The following is a 6414-nucleotide window of genomic DNA, read 5'->3' on the forward strand; positions in this document are numbered from 1 at the left end:
TTTTTACATCTGTAGGAGACTGGGACATACTGTTTCATCACACTGCACTTGAGCAATCAATTTCTTCAGCTGAGCTCTTAACTCACTGACCTTGAACTCTGGACTTTATAACTTGCTTTTATTTGACAAGTGCACTTTTGTAATGTGCACTTTGTGTAGTTTTATGTTGCATTGTCTGTCTCTGTCCTTTTCTTGTACAACTTTATAATGTGTTGTTGTGTTGTGTATTTGCTATGACTTACCGAGGGACTGCAGATGCGAATCAGCTCTAAGCCTGAAAATTAAATTTTAAAAAATTAGTTGAAAAATATTTTTAAATTAAATGTGCAATTGTGATAATTAGCCATACATGTAGTTTACTCTGCTGTAAATTTACAGCAGAATTTCAACCGTATTAATGTTATTTTTAAATGCAGTGGTTTGCTGTTGATATACAAGAAAATCTATTAAATTACACTCCAATGACTATTTTTTAACAGAACTGCAATGTATTCCTAAAATACAGCACTTTACTGCTAAGCTATTGTCCAAAGTATTTAAAGTAACAGTATCAAGCAATATTTTTTGAATTTGGGCAGGAGCCATTTCACCCAAACTGCACATGTGAAGCTGGATCTGTTCTTTACTTCATCTATCTCCATCTTACTAATTATTTGGTGAGTAGCAATTTTATTTTATTCATAAATAAGTGTCTTTCATAAGTCTTTCAGTTTTGCCCAATTTGTTTGTATTTCTGAATATGTGCATGTCATGACAGAAGGACGAAGCAGCTAGCTAGAATATCAAAGATGATGATGCCCTGAATTCATGAAGCACATTACTAGTCTTGACTTTGTAAACCTTTTATGCTAGAGCCTATAAAAAGTTACTTTAACAGTTGAAGTGAGAGTAAGACTGGTTTTTGGATAGTGTGGTACTATAGAAACAGATGGACAGAGCATTCATAATGAATTAAAACAATACAATTTCTTAACCAGTACTGCACATGCCATGGCTCAACACAATTCATTAAAAAATGACTTAAAACTTATAAATGCAACAAAAGTAAATTCTTATAAGTTTCAGATAAAATTTTTGGAGGCTGTATTTAACACTGAATGGTATGTCTTGAGGGCCACGTCATATGTGACAGGATTCAACCCCAAGAAGAGGCCCGTTCATACTTGAATTCAACCAAAGGTCAGATTACATCAGTAAAACATGTATTATTATTTTCTCTCTGGTGACATGCTATTGCACATCAATACATTTGCTGCATTTAACTGTGTTGTATGTGTATGTATGTGGCAGCTGATTCAAAATGTCACAGGCTACAAAAGCAGGAGGGCCTCCATCATCCGGACGAGCTGAACACATTTAGGCTCGCTTTGATCTCCTGAATAAGGACTCAGCTGTGAAGTCTACTCCACCTCCAGAGGACTGGCCACTCTCAGTGACCACAGCAGATGTAAGAAAACTCCTGCTGAGAGTGAATATAAACAAGTCTGCAGACCCCGTCAACATTCCTGGATGCGTACTAAAAACTTGCTGATCAGCTAGTTAATGTTTTAACTGACATTTTTAACATCTTCCTCAATTCAATTCAGTTCAATTTGCTTTATCGGCATGGATGTTTGTAAAACAATATTGCCAAAGCCTCAGATACAACTAAATGATGATATAAATAAATACCAGAAAAAAAAATCCAATGATGATATTCAAATCAACAGCAATCACTCTCACAAGAGACTGTTCCCTCAAGCCTCAAGACAGCTATCGTCGTTCCTGTATTTAAAAAGTCTGCTGAGTCTAGTCTCAATGACTACCCCCCTGTGGCTCTTACCCCAATCCTGATGAAGTGCTTTGAGAAACTGGTTCTCCAGCAGATCAAAGACAACATCCCTCCCAGCCTGGACCCTCACCAACAGATCCACAGAGGATGCCATATCTACTGCTCTTCACTCAGTCTTCAGTCACCAGGAGAATAACAACGACTACATCAGGATGCTGTTTGTTTACTTGAGCGCAGCATTCAACACACTCTCTCCCATGAAGCTGATTGGAAAACTTAACACTCTGGGCTTCAGTACAACACTCTGTAACTGGATACTGGACTTCCTCACATGCAGACCCCAGAGAGTTCGAATTGGCAGTCTGACCTCCTCCACATTAGTGCTCAACACTGGAGCCCCCCAGGGCTGTGTGCTCAGCCCCCTCCTGTTTACACTGTATACCCATGACTGCACTCCCAGACATCAGGAGAACTCTATTGTAAAGTATGCGGACGACACCACCATCATTGGCCTCATTACAAACAACAACGATGAGATTTCACACCAGGAGGAAGTCAACAATTTTGCAGAGTGGTGCACAGACAACAACCTACTGCTGAAGGTCAGTAAAACCAAGGAGGTGATTGTTGATTTTAGAAAGAAGGAGGCAAAGACACACACTCCTGTCTACATCAGGGGAGCTGAGATGGAGCAGATGAACAGATATAGGTTCTGAAGAATTACTATCACTGAGTACCTATCTTGGTCATCACACATCACCACCCAGGTTTAAAAAAGCACAGAAAACGCTCTACTTCCTATGGAAACACAGGAAGGCTAAATTCCAGAGCAAGATCCCGATTTACTTCTACAGAGGAGCAATAGAAAGCATACTGACTGGAACATCACAAGCTGGCATGGTTCGTGCACGGCCCAGGACAGGAAGGATCTACAGCGGGTGATTAAAACTGCACAGACCATCGCTGGTTCCCGTCTACAGAGCATCAGTGACCTCGGTGAAGTGAGGTGTCTGCACAGAGCCCAAAGGATACTGAAAGACAGCAGCTACCCCAGACACAGTCTGTTCAGCCTGCTGCATTCTGGGAGAAAGATACAGAAGTATCCGCTGCCGAAGCACCAGACTAAAAAGCAGCTTCTTTCCCCAGACTGTGAGACTCTAAACTCCTCCTTTGACGCCAAAAAGATGTAGCAGGATTTAGGATCCACTTTAATTCCATTTCATGAAATGAAAAAATAAATCTACCTTGTTAACATAAGTGAGTTACAGAACTTGATTTCTACTCAGTGTCTGAAGAAACTCTACTATAATCTTTCAGGCTCTTCACTGGAGTAAACTCAGAGAGGCACAAGGCTGGACTGAGCAACATCATAGAGGAAAACTGTCACCAGTCGACAACAGTCAATCCCCATGCATCCACTCTGCTGAGGAGTCTTGTGGACTTTGAGTGGGACTTAAGATGGTGAGTTTACTCAATGCAATTACTCACATATATTCAACAAAACAGCAGCTTGTCTCATTTCTAATTATTTCTCCCTTTCAGTCTCTCCCTCCTTTTCTCTCCCTCTTTCTCTCTTGCAGGGTAGAAAGTCTGAATTCCTCTTTCAATCTCTCATTTTGATATTATTTTTTACTCATGACATCTCTTATTTTCATGCTTTGTATTCTTTCTCTGTTGTTTGGATTCTGTTTCTAAAACTACATATAACTGTATGGATGTTGGAGGCTGGGATATTTTCTCTGGCTGATTGGTTAGTTCAGGGTTTGGGGTATTTTTTCATTGGATTTTCACTTTCTTGGTCCCAGTTATTAAAAAGGAAACGAGAGACACACATTGATTTTGTATGTGAGAAGTTGCAATGAAGGTTGTTTTGGAAGTCATCTCTCTCTGTCTCTCTCTCTGTTTGTCTCTCCTGCAGTGAAAGGGGTTACCTGTCTGGACTGAGAGAACTGGTGCCTTCAAGTGGGCCATAAGTCAGTCAGTAATTATACTTTAACATGCAGCTGTTCTACATGTGCAGTTTCCAACTTTATTGAATTGAATTGAAATAAAAGTTTAAGTGCTTCAACAGGCTGAGCATTTTTTCTCTCTCATATTGTAATTGCATGATTGAAAAATCAATGCTTTAGCTGGTGTTCACTCCCAAAGAATATATTGTATTAGTTTGCATTCAGTGCTTGGAGCCAGCTTTTTAGGTTTTGGTCAGAGTGAGAGCAAGTAATGCCTATTACAGCCTTTCCCTTAATTAAACTCTCTTAAATCCCATGTAGTGTGAATATTTATATCTGTAAAACTTTCCAAGTCAGTGTTAATGTAGATAAAACTAATAGGTTTGTTTAAAAGCATGAAAGAAACAAAACTAACTAAATGGCAAATAAAAAGAAATAAGTCAACTGTAAGATACTGTAAATAAAAAAATAGAGAAAACAGCTATATAATGTATTTTTGATCATGTTAACTGAAAAATAATGTGAGAAAAACAGCTGATTTTTTCATTAATGGTAAAAAACTGTAAAACTTGGTAACATTAAAAGGATGTTAATTTTACGGTAATATAATGGCAACCCAGTTTTTTTTTTTTTTTTTAACACAGGGAAAGGTCTGACAGCTTTTTCTTTTTTCCCTAGATATTTTGACTCCCACATCAGTCTGATGTGTTCACTGCTGCATCACTTAGAAGAAAAAAAAGATTAGATGAGATTATTCTTATTTTTTACATCAGTCGAACTCTTGCTGTCTCTGTTGTGTTAACAGCTTCTACAGAATTGAAGACTGGCGCTGGATTTCATTTAACTCTGGTTTCAAATCTGTATGCGAGATTCCTGAGAACATTTTAATTCGTTCATCAGTGCAACCGAAGTGACACATTTTAAATTGTCCACAAGATGGCAACATGCGAGCAGCAGAGGCAGCAACAGATGGTCACATTAGGTGTCTAACAGCAGTATTGATTTACAGATGAGTCACTCTAGAGAGCAGAATCTTTAAATTCTTACGAAGATTTTATTTGTTGCACATGAGGGCTCTGAGGCGCCCGCGTTCACTTGTTTAACCCTTTGAAATCTGGACTGACATCACATTTGTTGTGCTGCATTCAGACACCTTTCACAAGTATTTAAATCTGTGAACCTGGAGCAAATTGGTTTGATTTATTACAGAACATGGTGGAAAAAAGCAATGAGCAACTTAACAAGAAACATATTGAAATTTGAAAGATATTAGTGAATTTAGAAAATTATTTTTAAAAAGCAAGGGAAAGATTTTTAGGGAACTGTATTTAAAATTATTATATTATATATATTTTGATAAATAATAATAATAAATTAATATATATTTTTTAACTTTCCTGTTGTTTGTTTGTTTTGCTGTTTGGGTTTGGGGAGGTTGTTTTTCTTTTTTTCTTGTTAATATTAATTATTTAATTAATTATTAATGTTAATATTCACAGAGTTTCCTTGTACTTTTTGCTAATTTTTTGTGTCATTTCTTTTCACGTTGCTCACTGTCTTCTTCCCATGTTTTCAAGAGAAATCAAGCCAATTTGCTCGGGTTTAAAAGCGTTAAAGAAGAGAAAGTCCTCATTGGTCATTCAGATAAAGAGCTGCAAGAAACAAATGTTAGGTGTTAAAAAATGAAGAGAGAGCGGGACTATTATTGCAGCCTGGACTTATGACACAGAAATCTCAGTAACAGTCAGTCCTGGAATGTAACTAAGTAAATGTACCAAAGCATTTGACTTAGGTACTTGTACTTTATTTATATATTTCCATCTCATTCTACTTTGTACTTCTACTCCATTCCAGCTCAAAGGAAAATACAGTTGTTATGCCTCCGCACCAGCGATAGCCGAAGCCAGGGGCATTATTTTTCGAGTTATCTGTCCGTCTGGCACGTTTTTGTGAATTAAATAATATAAAATTCTGTATAATTTGATTTAATTTGATTTAATTAAGGAATAGCCTTGGTGAACCAAAAAAACAAAAACACCAAAAAAAAAAAAAAAAAACAACCCCACCGGGGGGCGTATGTTTTCTGGTTGTCCATCTGTCCGGCACATTCTTGTAAACTTGATATGTCAATGATACTTTTGCACAAACATTCACTTGGACTCAGCGATGAGCTGATTTGATTTTGGTGGACATAGGTCTAAGTACAAGGTCAGTGTCACCTTGCATTCGTGTCATTCTTGTGGACTTTTGCACTTTTATTTAAGTAAAATTTTGAATGCAGGACTTGTAACACAGCATATCTACACTGTAGTATTGCTACTTTTACTGTAGTAAAACATCTGAGTACTTTTTGGTTACAGTAACAGCGTGGGGATTAAGGCCCGGGCTGGTGAACAGCTGACAGCAGTGTTTACTGGATACTGCAGCTCTTTCTCGACCGTCCCGTGGGTACAGAGAGGTGTTGCAGTAATAAGCTGTGCTATCAGTTCACAAAGAAACAAGATGAGATCAATTCAAAGCCTCCTGACCTGCTGCCACTGGGCCTAAATGAAATGTTCTTTTTTTTCTCAACAGCTTTATTGACCACATTAATAATGTGGAAAAACATCAAATGCTGCACCCAAAGGACGCAATAAGCTATTGTAGGGCTAATCATCTCAGGAGGCCAGGGACCAGTCACAGCAGCCCCATGCA

Source organism: Plectropomus leopardus, chromosome 13 (assembly GCF_008729295.1).
Source record: "Plectropomus leopardus isolate mb chromosome 13, YSFRI_Pleo_2.0, whole genome shotgun sequence".
Lineage (NCBI taxonomy): Eukaryota > Metazoa > Chordata > Actinopteri > Perciformes > Serranidae > Plectropomus > Plectropomus leopardus.